The sequence below is a fragment of the Lagopus leucura genome, unplaced genomic scaffold, assembly GCF_019238085.1.
Source record: "Lagopus leucura isolate 7727_CA_CO unplaced genomic scaffold, USGS_WTPT01 Super-Scaffold_100018, whole genome shotgun sequence".
Lineage (NCBI taxonomy): Eukaryota > Metazoa > Chordata > Aves > Galliformes > Phasianidae > Lagopus > Lagopus leucura.
In genome coordinates, this window is record NW_024962272.1 from 12283602 (window position 1) to 12294789 (window position 11188).

Sequence of the window (11188 nt, forward strand, 5' to 3'; positions counted from 1 at the left end):
AGCTTTTAACCACATTGCTGTGCTGTTATGTCTCTAGCGCGTCCTGAGAGTCCAGAGACTTCCCCATAACAACCTTCACAGAAGGAAAAAATATTTTTTCTTGCATTTCCCTGAAAGAAAAAGAATATAGACAAAACACATAGTGAATTAGATCAACATTTTTTTCTTTTCCTGTTGGTCTTTATTTGGCAACTTTTCCAGTGAAAACTGTCAATTAATGACTGCATGGTGGTAATGCACCTTTGAAACTGTCTGAAAGTATCTTTAAAGAATATGTTCCCTTTCATGTTCAAGTGGAAATACTTTCATGAGTAATGTTACAGAAAATAGAGACTTTCTGATGCAGGGTCTAGCTGGTAAGAGCTTCTCCATTCCCTTCCAAGACTTCAGTTGACTGGTGATAAACATGAGTTACAGACCTTGCAAAATCTCATTAGGAAAAATGAAGAAAAGCTGATGTAAGAAAGTAAGAATCTAACTGATCCTGTCCCAACAGCATGTTGTCTCCACCTTTGCACCTTTCAGGTTTTCCAGGAGTGTTCTGGGGGTTGTTCAGTTCAGGTTTCTGAAGGATGGGTGATCACATCCCTTTGCCTTTCCTGAATGCTCATGTTAAATCACAGCTCTGAGAGATGAGAACAGCCCAAAGCAGGTAGTAGCAGGTGCTTTGCCTCATGTTATTTGATGAAACATTTCTCAACTGGATCTAAAATAATGGAGAGACCATCCTCATTTGGATTTTGCGAAGACTTTACCCATCCAGTCTCTTTTAAAGAGGTTTTAAAATATGATATAAGCTCTGTAAATTCACTGTGAACAGTTTACTGTTCTACAAAGTGGATTACGTGGTCATTTTTAGCAATAAGTTTTAAACTCTTCAGTAGCGTTTTTAATATTTGGAAGGCAAGGAAAACTCTTTGTGCTTCCCTACTCCCTGTAAATAAGAGTGTGCCAGACTCTGCAACCAATGACAGTTCAGAAACAGTCACCTACCTGAGTTACATCTCTTCGGAATGAATCTTATCATTTCTTTCTCCACAAAATAACATTTCTCTCTCCTATCCAAGAGCATGATTTTCTAGGGCTTCTAATTATGGAAAATGTTATTGTTTTTCTTTACTCACTTTACAGCAGTGAGCTGATTTCTCCTGTTCCCGTACATAAGAACCGTACGTAAGAACCGTACGTAAGAACCTCTCACCACTACAGTGCATCTAAGGAAAACTCTATCAGAATGTGAGATCAGTTCACAAGCATCAAGGAAGATGACATGCTGAGAGGTGGGTTCCTGGTGGAGATAAAATTAAAACAGACTTTGATACTGTTACTGGTGCTGATATTTAGGGTTATGCATGAGCTATGTAGCTGCTCAAAAACCTTTAGTCCCTGTATTAGCTGTAGCCAAGTAGCGTGGCGTTACTGTGGAAGTCTGCACAACATTCTCCTCACAACACCTGTGGGGCTGTTGCAACATCTGTGGCTATGTTTATTGACAGAACTGCAGAATGGTTGAGATTGGAAAGGACCTCTGAAGATTATCATGTTCAACCTCCTGCCCAAGCAGGGACATACAGAGCACATTACCCAGGACTGTGTGCCAGTGGTTTCTGAGTATCTCCAGGAAAGAAGATCTCACTGAGCAGCCCGTTCCATTACTCCATCATCCTCGAAGGAATTAAATTTTTCCTCATGTAGAGTCAGGACTTCCTGTCTTTCATTTTGGGCCTGTTGCTTCTCGTCCTATCACTGGGCACCACTGAGAAGAGTCTAGATTTGTCCTGTTGACACCCTCCCTTCAGACACTTGTATGCATTTATCAGATCTCTCCAGACCTTCTCCTCTCCGACACAAATAGCTCCAGTTCTCTCAGTCTTCCCTCACAGGAGAGATGCTTCAGTCCTTTCATCATTTTAGTAGCTCTTCACTGGATCCTCTCCAGGAACTCACTCCTGCCTTGTGCTGGACAGTCCAACAATAGACCCAATACTCCTAATGTGGCCTCACTAGGGCAGAGCAGAGGGGAAGGATCACCTCCCTCGACCCGTTTGCCAAGCTCTATTTAATGCACCCCGGGATGCCATTGGCCTTTCCGACCACAAGGGGACACTGCCTGCTCACGGCCAGCTCGCACACGAGAGCACCCAGGTTCTCTCCAGAGATCATCTCCCTGCACGGACGCATGTGGTCATTCGTTCCCAAGTACAGGCCCATGCACTGCCTTTGTTGTACGTCAAAATGTTTCTCCATGCCGGTCTCCCCAGACTGTCAAGATCCCTCTTAATCATGGTAACACAGCACTCTGGGATATCAGCCACGCATCCCTGCATATTATCCCATAATCATTCTTTTACTACTTTTACTATTGTTGTTATTAACAGGCAGTAATACCCTTCAACACAATCTATAGAGGTAACAAGTGATTTGGGGGAATCAGCATATAGCATTTTATGAAAACATTGCTTTCAAAGTTATTCAAAGGACCTGCAGTATTTCAATTAAAACAAAATATATTGGCCAAAGAGTGTCTTTTTCTTACATTACGTGGAAACTGAGGCAACTAATAAAGATATTTAGCCCACCATTTTGTACAAGAAACAATAAATATACCACATACATCCAAATGAAAATGCAAGATACTTCTATCCCAACAAATTTTTATTTATTTATTTATTTATTTATTTCTGAAGGGCTTTCACTGATTGTGTTCTGCCATCTAGGGATCTGAGAAGGATAAAACTCAAGAATCCTCTGGTTATGTTGGAAGTACAGAGAACACCTCATTTGGCATCAGGTGAGTTGTTCACCCTCTCCTCTCCTCTCCATAGTGACTATGTCTTTATGGATATAGTCTTACCTTTTTTTCTGGTTCTCTTTCAATCTCTCTCCTCTCCTCTCCTCTCCTCTCCTCCCTTCACCTCCCTTCACCTCCCCTCCTTTCACCTCCCTTCACCTCCCCTCCTTTCACCTCCCTTCCCCTCACCTCCCTTCCCCTGTAACATCCTCTCCTCCCCTCCCTCTCTCATTCCCTTTCTTTCTCTTTTCCTAGCTCTTGTACTTCCTTATTTACTTTAACCAGAGCTGTTCAGTTTAGGAAAAGGGTCAGGATGTTGGTGTTGTTGTTGTTTTGAACCGTACGTAAGAACCTCTGACAGAAAATAGTCAAGTCAATGCACAATTTCTCATTACTTCCCAATACAAAATTAGGCTGGAGGGAGTTGTGGGTGTGTAGGCCCACAGCTGCAAAGACCTGTCTCTCCAATTCCTGCTGCCGAACAATTTTTACTGTATTATGTTTGCTAAGAGCATTCCTAGGCTTCTGCTTTTCTTTGCATATCACAAGCAGAGGCATCACAGAATCACAGGGAAAATTTCAAAAGATACATGGGGTCTGCAGAAGAACTATCAGCTGGACACAAATCCACATTTATTCCTTAATGCGCAGATCTGCTCTCCCAAACAGTGGGACTCCAAACATCGCTATGCAATCAATATACATAAAAGAAAATATATGTTTTCACAATGGCAACCTATCCATTCTGATCAGTGCCTTCTGAGTTAACACACTGGTTGCTATAGTGAATCTCTATGCCATAGCAACAAGAAAATGCTTTAATCCATCATGAAGTAGTTTTGAGCTGGTTTTCACCAGTACGTTTTTGTGAAAATTCTAAGTTTCAGATTCAGATCTTCAGTAAGCAAGCCAAAAACTCGTGAACTGATCACTATCACAATATTGTCATAATTAAAATACTTCCATTAGCTCATGAACTGATTTGACTTTAAAACTAGCTCAAAATCAGAATTAAATCCCAGGAAACGAGTTCTTGTCTTGGTTATCTTGGTTTAAATGTGTGACAATTCAAATTTCAGAGATCATTCCCCAAGCTTAGACTGATATAAGTGAGAAAATGGTTTGATGCAGAATTTCAAACATTAAATACTTGTAGGGTCATTTCTTTTTTTGTTTCAAATCAGGATGCTAGCAGCCTTACTTATTCTGTGAGCCTGATTGGAAGGAAAGGATGGTGCCGCAAGTGTGAAGAGTGCCCTAAGCCCTCAGTGAATATGGGGGCAAATGCCAGCTGTCTCTGGGCATATCTGTCTGTGCTGCTGGCTGACAGGCAGGGCTCTGTGCTCTCTGTACTAAGCACCCCGCCAGGACAGGAAGCAACTTTTGCTTTGGACACAGCTTTGTCTTCATCCACTGCTGATGGGGCTGAGATTCAGAGCCACCTTACTGACAAGAGGTCAGTGCATGTTGCTTGACAGATTTTGAAGCTGTCTGGGTCAAGACCAAGTGGTCTTGCACTGATCCATAGACTGACATAATGGGGGAACCATGGACTTGTTGCACTTCATTCTGAAAAGCAGTCTAACATAGCAGTCTGCATAGCAATATCTATTTAAGGGAATAATGAAAATTTGGCTTGAATTGTTAGGGACCTTAAATATCATTCAATATCAGCCAACGTGTCATGAGCAAGCCACAAGACCAGGCTGCCCAGGGCCACATCCAACCTTGAGCACCACCAGGGATGGGGCATGCACAGCTTCTCTGGGCAGCCTTTACCACTGTATCACCTCCACACTCATAGATTATTTCTAATATAGACCTACCCTTTCTATATCAAAATTGTTACACCTCGTTCTATCACTACACACCCTTGTAAAAAGTACCCCCTCATCATTCCTATAGCCTTCCTTTAAGTACTGGTAAGCCACTACAAGGTCTCCCGAGAGCTCTCTTCTCCAGGCCGAACAATCCTAACTCTCTCAGCCAGAAGAGATGCTCCAGCTCTCAGATAATCTTTATGGCCCTCCTCTGGACCTGTCCAGCAGCTCTGCATGTGGTTCTGGGGGCTCCAGACCCAGATCTGGATTCAGATTGGGCTTTACAAGAGCTGAGAAGGAGAGTAAAAACCTCATCCTGCTGGCCAAACTTCTTTTGATGCAGCTTAGTTACACTGTGGATCTTCTAGGCTGCAAGCATGTACTGCAGGCTCATGTCAAGTTTCTCAGCCACTAGTATCCCTAAGTCCTTCTCCGCAGAGCTGCTGTCAATCCATCTGTCAGTCAGTCTGTACTGATGTTTAGAACTGCCTTGGCCCACACAAAGGACCTTGCACTTGCTGAACTTCATGAAGTTTGCATGAGCCTACCTCCCAGGCCCATCAAGGTCATTCTGCATGGTTTCCTTTCCCAGTACATTATCAGCTGGACCACTCACCTTGGTGTTATCCACAAATTTAGTGGGGGTGATCTCATTCCGCAAAATAAAAGAATTACTGTTTATATTCTGCCTTTTTAGCAAACTTCCCTCTCTCTACTTGTGTACTTTCTTAGAAGGATGTGATAATGTTGGACCTCTTTTGGAGAACACTTGGTAGTTCCATTACTTGCTGCAGTCATGACTTGCGTCTTTGAAACAATTATTCATATGATCACAAAAGTATACAAGTTTCAAGGGCTATTTTGAGATGTTGGAATTGGAAAAAAAAAGTTGTTCATAAGGTGTTGTGTTTTTTTTTTCCAATAGCAGTTTCCTTTCAGTCAGTTAAAACAGAAATATTCCCGTGTATGGGAACTGCTGAGTCACGGCCTGAACCTCTGATTGATCACCTGAGGTGAGCCATGAGTCAGCCAGAGGAGCACAGGTGAAGGCAATTCACCTGTGCTACCGGAAGGGGTGGAGCCAGGCTCCACCCCTCCTGGACCTATTTAAGAGCTGGCTACCAGAGGGGAAGGATCTCTTCTGGAGATCCTCCTCTTTGATATCTTCTAGTGAGCTCAACCCAAGGGTAAGCTCTTCTACTTATTCTCTTTTGTGATCCTTGTTTGCCTTACTCTTTTGATTATATTGCAATTATAACATCTTGGTTATACAGCTTTGCCTTACTCTTTTGATTATATTGTAATTATAACATCTTGGTTATACACTTGGCGAGCCAGGCAGGCTGAATATACTAAAATTAACATGTCTTTCCTGTGGAATTTCTATAAATGGGTCAAGGAGGAGAACAATACTCCCCTAGAGAAAATGATTCCAGGGCAGATCCCAGGGTTTGAGGAATCGCCCTATTACGAGTTAGCTGCCATCATTGAAAAATGGGGTCCCTTACGTGTTATGGGCAATCTCTCCCCATATCGCATGGCAGACTATTTTCAAGGACTTGGCAAGGACATTCTCATTACCAAAGAAAGACAATTGGCTGCCTCCATGGTGGCATGGCCACTATTAACCGCTTTAAATCATGCGGACTCAAGAAATAATATTTTAGAAACCGAAAATCAGCTTTTGAAAGATCGCATTGAAAAGTTAGAGCACGAACTTGGCGTTTTAACAGGGAAGAAGCCAATTCTACATCTTCCTGTAAGCCAAATTCGTAATATTTCAATAAATGATGACCAGGCTCCTGAATCAACAGACTTCGTTGATCAGGACAACAAGAAATCCAAATCAGACCTTGAATGTCCAATTCAAACTGATCCATTGGAGGTCCGTCCTGTGATAACCCCAAAAACAAAAAAAGTACAGGACAGACCGGCAGGGGTGCCGCCTGATCAATGGCCCCCTGCCCAGACTCATTTACATGTGACAGCTCGGCCATACACGGCAACAGAATTAATGGACTTAGTACAACGATTTCGGCAGAAGCCCAGAGAAAGTGTGCCGGCTTGGTTATTGAGACTGTGGGATTCTGGGGCAGAAAGTGTCGTGGTGAATGGCCCAGAAATATCTAAGTTGGCCACCATGACTGTCCATCCTGCTCTTAGGCAAAGGTTATACGTGGGCAATCAATATCGTGATGAAAACCATTCCATACTAGAATGGTTAATGGCGGCCTGCCGTATGGTATGGCCGAATAAATCAGACATACCGTTACATACAGGTATGTGGTCCTCCATGGAGGACCTTCAGAACTATATCCGTGAACTGGGTGTAAGAGAGGCCATTTATGAAGATACATTTGATGGCCCTGATATGGTTAAATTTTCGGCAGGGATGAGAGATTTAATTCTACAACAAGCTCCCTCCCATCTGTACGGCACCCTAGTTTCGATATTAAATCCCCTTGTAGCATCAGAAGCCGTAGTCCAGCAGGTTGCCCAGTTAGTTGCCGATTTGGGAGAAACAGAACGCCTGCGGACTAGGCGCAATATTCGGTTTTTGGAGGAAGCAGAGGTCCTGCCGGTAAATAAAACCAGAATGCCGGCTACTCGAGCTCCTCGATCGGGACCCATAAGGGTATCCCGAAAACAAATGTTTAATGATTTAATTCGGGCTGGGGTCCAATTTGCTAAGATCGACCGCCAGCCCAACCACGTCCTTCTCCAGCTCTGGAGACAACTAAAGGACAATCAAAAATTCCAGAGCTACCCTAAGAAATCAAGGGTAAGAGCTATAGAGAGGGTTCCAACAACAACATGGAACCTAGAAGATTTTATTATTCCTAACAGGAAAAAGAAGCCACCTCAGGTGTCTCGGGCCACAATGCCTGAGCCATCAGAAGCAAAAGAACTGGCCCTAGCACAATTCATGCAGTGACGAGGGGTGTTAGTCCCCGTAGGGCCTCCAGACGGGACCGGAGGCCCTATGTAGAATTAACAATTTATTGGTCCCGAAAAAATATTCAGAGAGTTATGGCATTAGTGGATACTGGAGCAGAAACATCAATTATCTATGGAGATCCAGGAAAATTTCATGGCGACAGAGTGATGATTGGTGGTTTTGGGGGACAGACTATTCCTGTCACCCAAACATGGTTAAAATTGGGGGTTGGGCGTCTCCCACCCCGGGAGTACAAGATGTCTATTGCCCCAGTCCAAGAATACATCCTGGGCATAGACATTCTATGGGGTCTGGCTCTCCAAACAACTGTGGGAGAGTTCAGACTTCGACAAAGATGTATCAGTATCCGGGCGGTGCAGGCAATATTAAGAGGCCATGCGAAACATGAGCCTGTTTGCCTGCCGAAACCGCGCCGGATTACTAATGTTAGACAGTATAGACTCCCGGGTGGGCAAGATGAAATATCGAGAACGGTGCAGGAATTAGAAAAAGTGGGCATTATAAGACCTGCACACAGCCCGTATAACTCCCCCATATGGCCAGTGCGAAAGTCGGATGGCACATGGAGGATGACAGTAGATTACAGAGAATTAAATAAGGTCACGCCGCCTATTCATGCGGCCGTACCCAATATTGCTTCCCTAATGGACACATTGAGTAGGGAGATAAAAACCTATCATTGTGTCCTAGATCTAGCAAATGCATTCTTCAGTATCCCAATTGCTGAGGAATCGCAAGATCAGTTTGCGTTTACGTGGGGAGGCAGGCAGTGGACCTTTCAGGTCCTGCCACAGGGGTACGTGCATTCACCAACGTATTGTCATAATCTAGTGGCGCGTGACCTGGCTGACTGGAGAAAACCTGATGATGTTAACCTATATCATTATATTGATGATCTCCTGTTGACATCCGACTCACTGGAGGTAGTAGGACAGGCAGCTGATTCATTAACTGCCTATTTGCAACAAAGGGGATGGGCTATAAATCCCCAAAAGGTGCAAGGTCCAGGCCTGTCCGTAAAATTCCTGGGGGTGGTTTGGTCAGGAAAGACCAAAGTGCTACCCAGTGCTGTTATAGATAAGGTTCAGGCATTTCCAGTCACTACAACATCAAAGCAGCTGCAAGAGTTTCTAGGTATATTGGGTTATTGGCGTTCCTTTATACCTCACCTAGCGCAGCTGCTAAGGCCATTATACAGACTCACAAAAAAGGGGCAGCTATGGGACTGGGGGAAAACCGAACAGGATGCTTTCCAACAAGCAAAACTGGCAGTTAAACAAGCTCAGGCATTGGGTATATTCTATCCTACCCTCCCAGCCGAGTTGGACGTTCATGTTACTCAAGACGGCTTCGGTTGGGGCCTGGGGCAGCGCCAGAGTTCTGTTCGGACCCCCATTGGTTTCTGGTCTCAGGTTTGGCACGGAGCAGAAGAAAGATACAGTATGATTGAAAAACAGTTATTGGCTGCCTATTCGGCATTACAGGCAGTAGAGCCAATAACTCAGACAGCTGCAGTTATAGTCAAGACCACTCTGCCAATTCAGGGGTGGGTGAAGGATCTGACCCACCTTCCTAAGACAGGGGTGGCCCAAGCACAAACAGTGGCACGATGGGTCGCCTATCTCAGCCAAAGGAGCAGTCTGTCTTCATCCCCCTTGAAAGAAGAACTTCAGAAGATCCTAGGCCCAGTTACATATCACAGTGATGCACCAAAAGAAATACTGGTCGCTCCACCAGAGAAGAGTCCCGTTCACGAGGGAAAATATCCTATCCCTGAAGATGCCTGGTACACAGATGGGTCCAGCAAGGGCAACCCGAGCAAGTGGAGAGCAATAGCATACCATCCTTCCACCGAGACAATCTGGTTCGATGAGGGGGATGGTCAGAGCAGCCAATGGGCAGAACTGCGAGCCGTGTGGATGGTTATAACCAAGGAACCCGGTGATGGTATCCTGAACATCTGCACAGATAGTTGGGCTGTGTACCGGGGGCTCACTCTCTGGATTGCACAGTGGGCCACCCAGGAATGGACTATCCACGCCCGACCGATCTGGGGCAAAGACATGTGGTTAGATATATGGAATACGGTCAAACACAGGACTGTACGTGTCTACCATGTTTCTGGTCATCAGCCCCTACAGTCACCGGGAAACGATGAAGCCGACACGTTGGCCCGAGTTCGATGGATTGAGAATTCACCATCTGAGAACATCGCCCGCTGGCTACATCAGAAGCTACGGCATGCTGGACAAAAGACAATGTGGGCAGCTGCTAAAGCATGGGGACTGCCCATACAACTACCTGATATCGTCCAGGCATGCCAGGATTGCGACGTTTGCTCCAAGATGAGACCGAGATCGTTGCCCGAAACAACAGCCCATCTTGCTAGGGGACACAATCCTCTCCAGCGATGGCAGGTTGATTACATCGGGCCCCTTCCTCGTTCCGAAGGGGCAAGATATGCCCTGACCTGTGTCGACACTGCAAGTGGGCTACTGCAGGCCTATCCAGTACCGAAAGCAAACCAGGCATATACCATCAAGGCACTCACTAAACTGATGTCTGCCTACGGGACACCTCAAGTCATCGAGAGCGACCAAGGGACTCATTTTACTGGTGCAACGATACAGCGCTGGGCAGAAGAAAATAACATCGAATGGCGATTCCACCTGCCATATAATCCAACAGGGGCAGGCCTCATCGAACGTTATAATGGTATTCTTAAGGCTGCCCTGAAGACAGACTCCCAGTCCTTGCAGGGGTGGACAAAAAGACTGTATGAAACCCTGCGGGACCTGAATGAAAGACCTCGAGATGGCAGACCCAGTGCCCTGAGAATGTTGCAGACGACATGGGCCACCCCGCTTAGGATCCAAATTACGGGCACTGATCATCAGGTAAGACCCCAAATTGGTAATGAAAATAATCTTCTGCTCCCTGCCCCTGAAAACTTAGAGCCAGGTACCCATAAAATAAAATGGCCCTGGAAGGTGCAGGTAGGACCCAAGTGGTATGGCCTACTTGCACCTTGGGGGAGACTATTGGAGGTGGGAGGCTCAGTAGTCCCTCCAGTAATAGGTACATGGCCTACTGATATTATGGTCAACACTCCGATCTTTATTGCTAAAGGGACCCCCATCATGTCCCTATGGCAGATCAGGACACCTCCTTTGGTGCCTGATATCGTTATGCAGCCGCAGATATCCGGCAAAAAGGTGTGGTACAGGCGGCCAGGACGTGCCCCAGTACAAGCGGAAGTGTTGACCCAAGACAGAAATACGGCCTGTATCTTGCCCTGGAGAGCAGACCTTCCCCTCCTGGTACCTGTAAAACATCTGTATTACTCCCCGTGAGTCTGTGAGCCTTCAGGACCACCGGAAGGAACAAAATGCCATCAAGCGTTCCAGTGCTGCTGTCAGATCACGTACAACACCCGGTGATGGTCTACATGGGACTGATGGAACATAGAATGGACTTGCACCTCAGGACCTCATGCCTCCAGGCACATCATCGAGCACTGGCCCATAGAAGAGTATGGATATCCACTAATCATCACTTGTCTTGAACTGTACCAACATACGTCGCGATAAAATTGTATAAGCGTCGCGATATACCGGA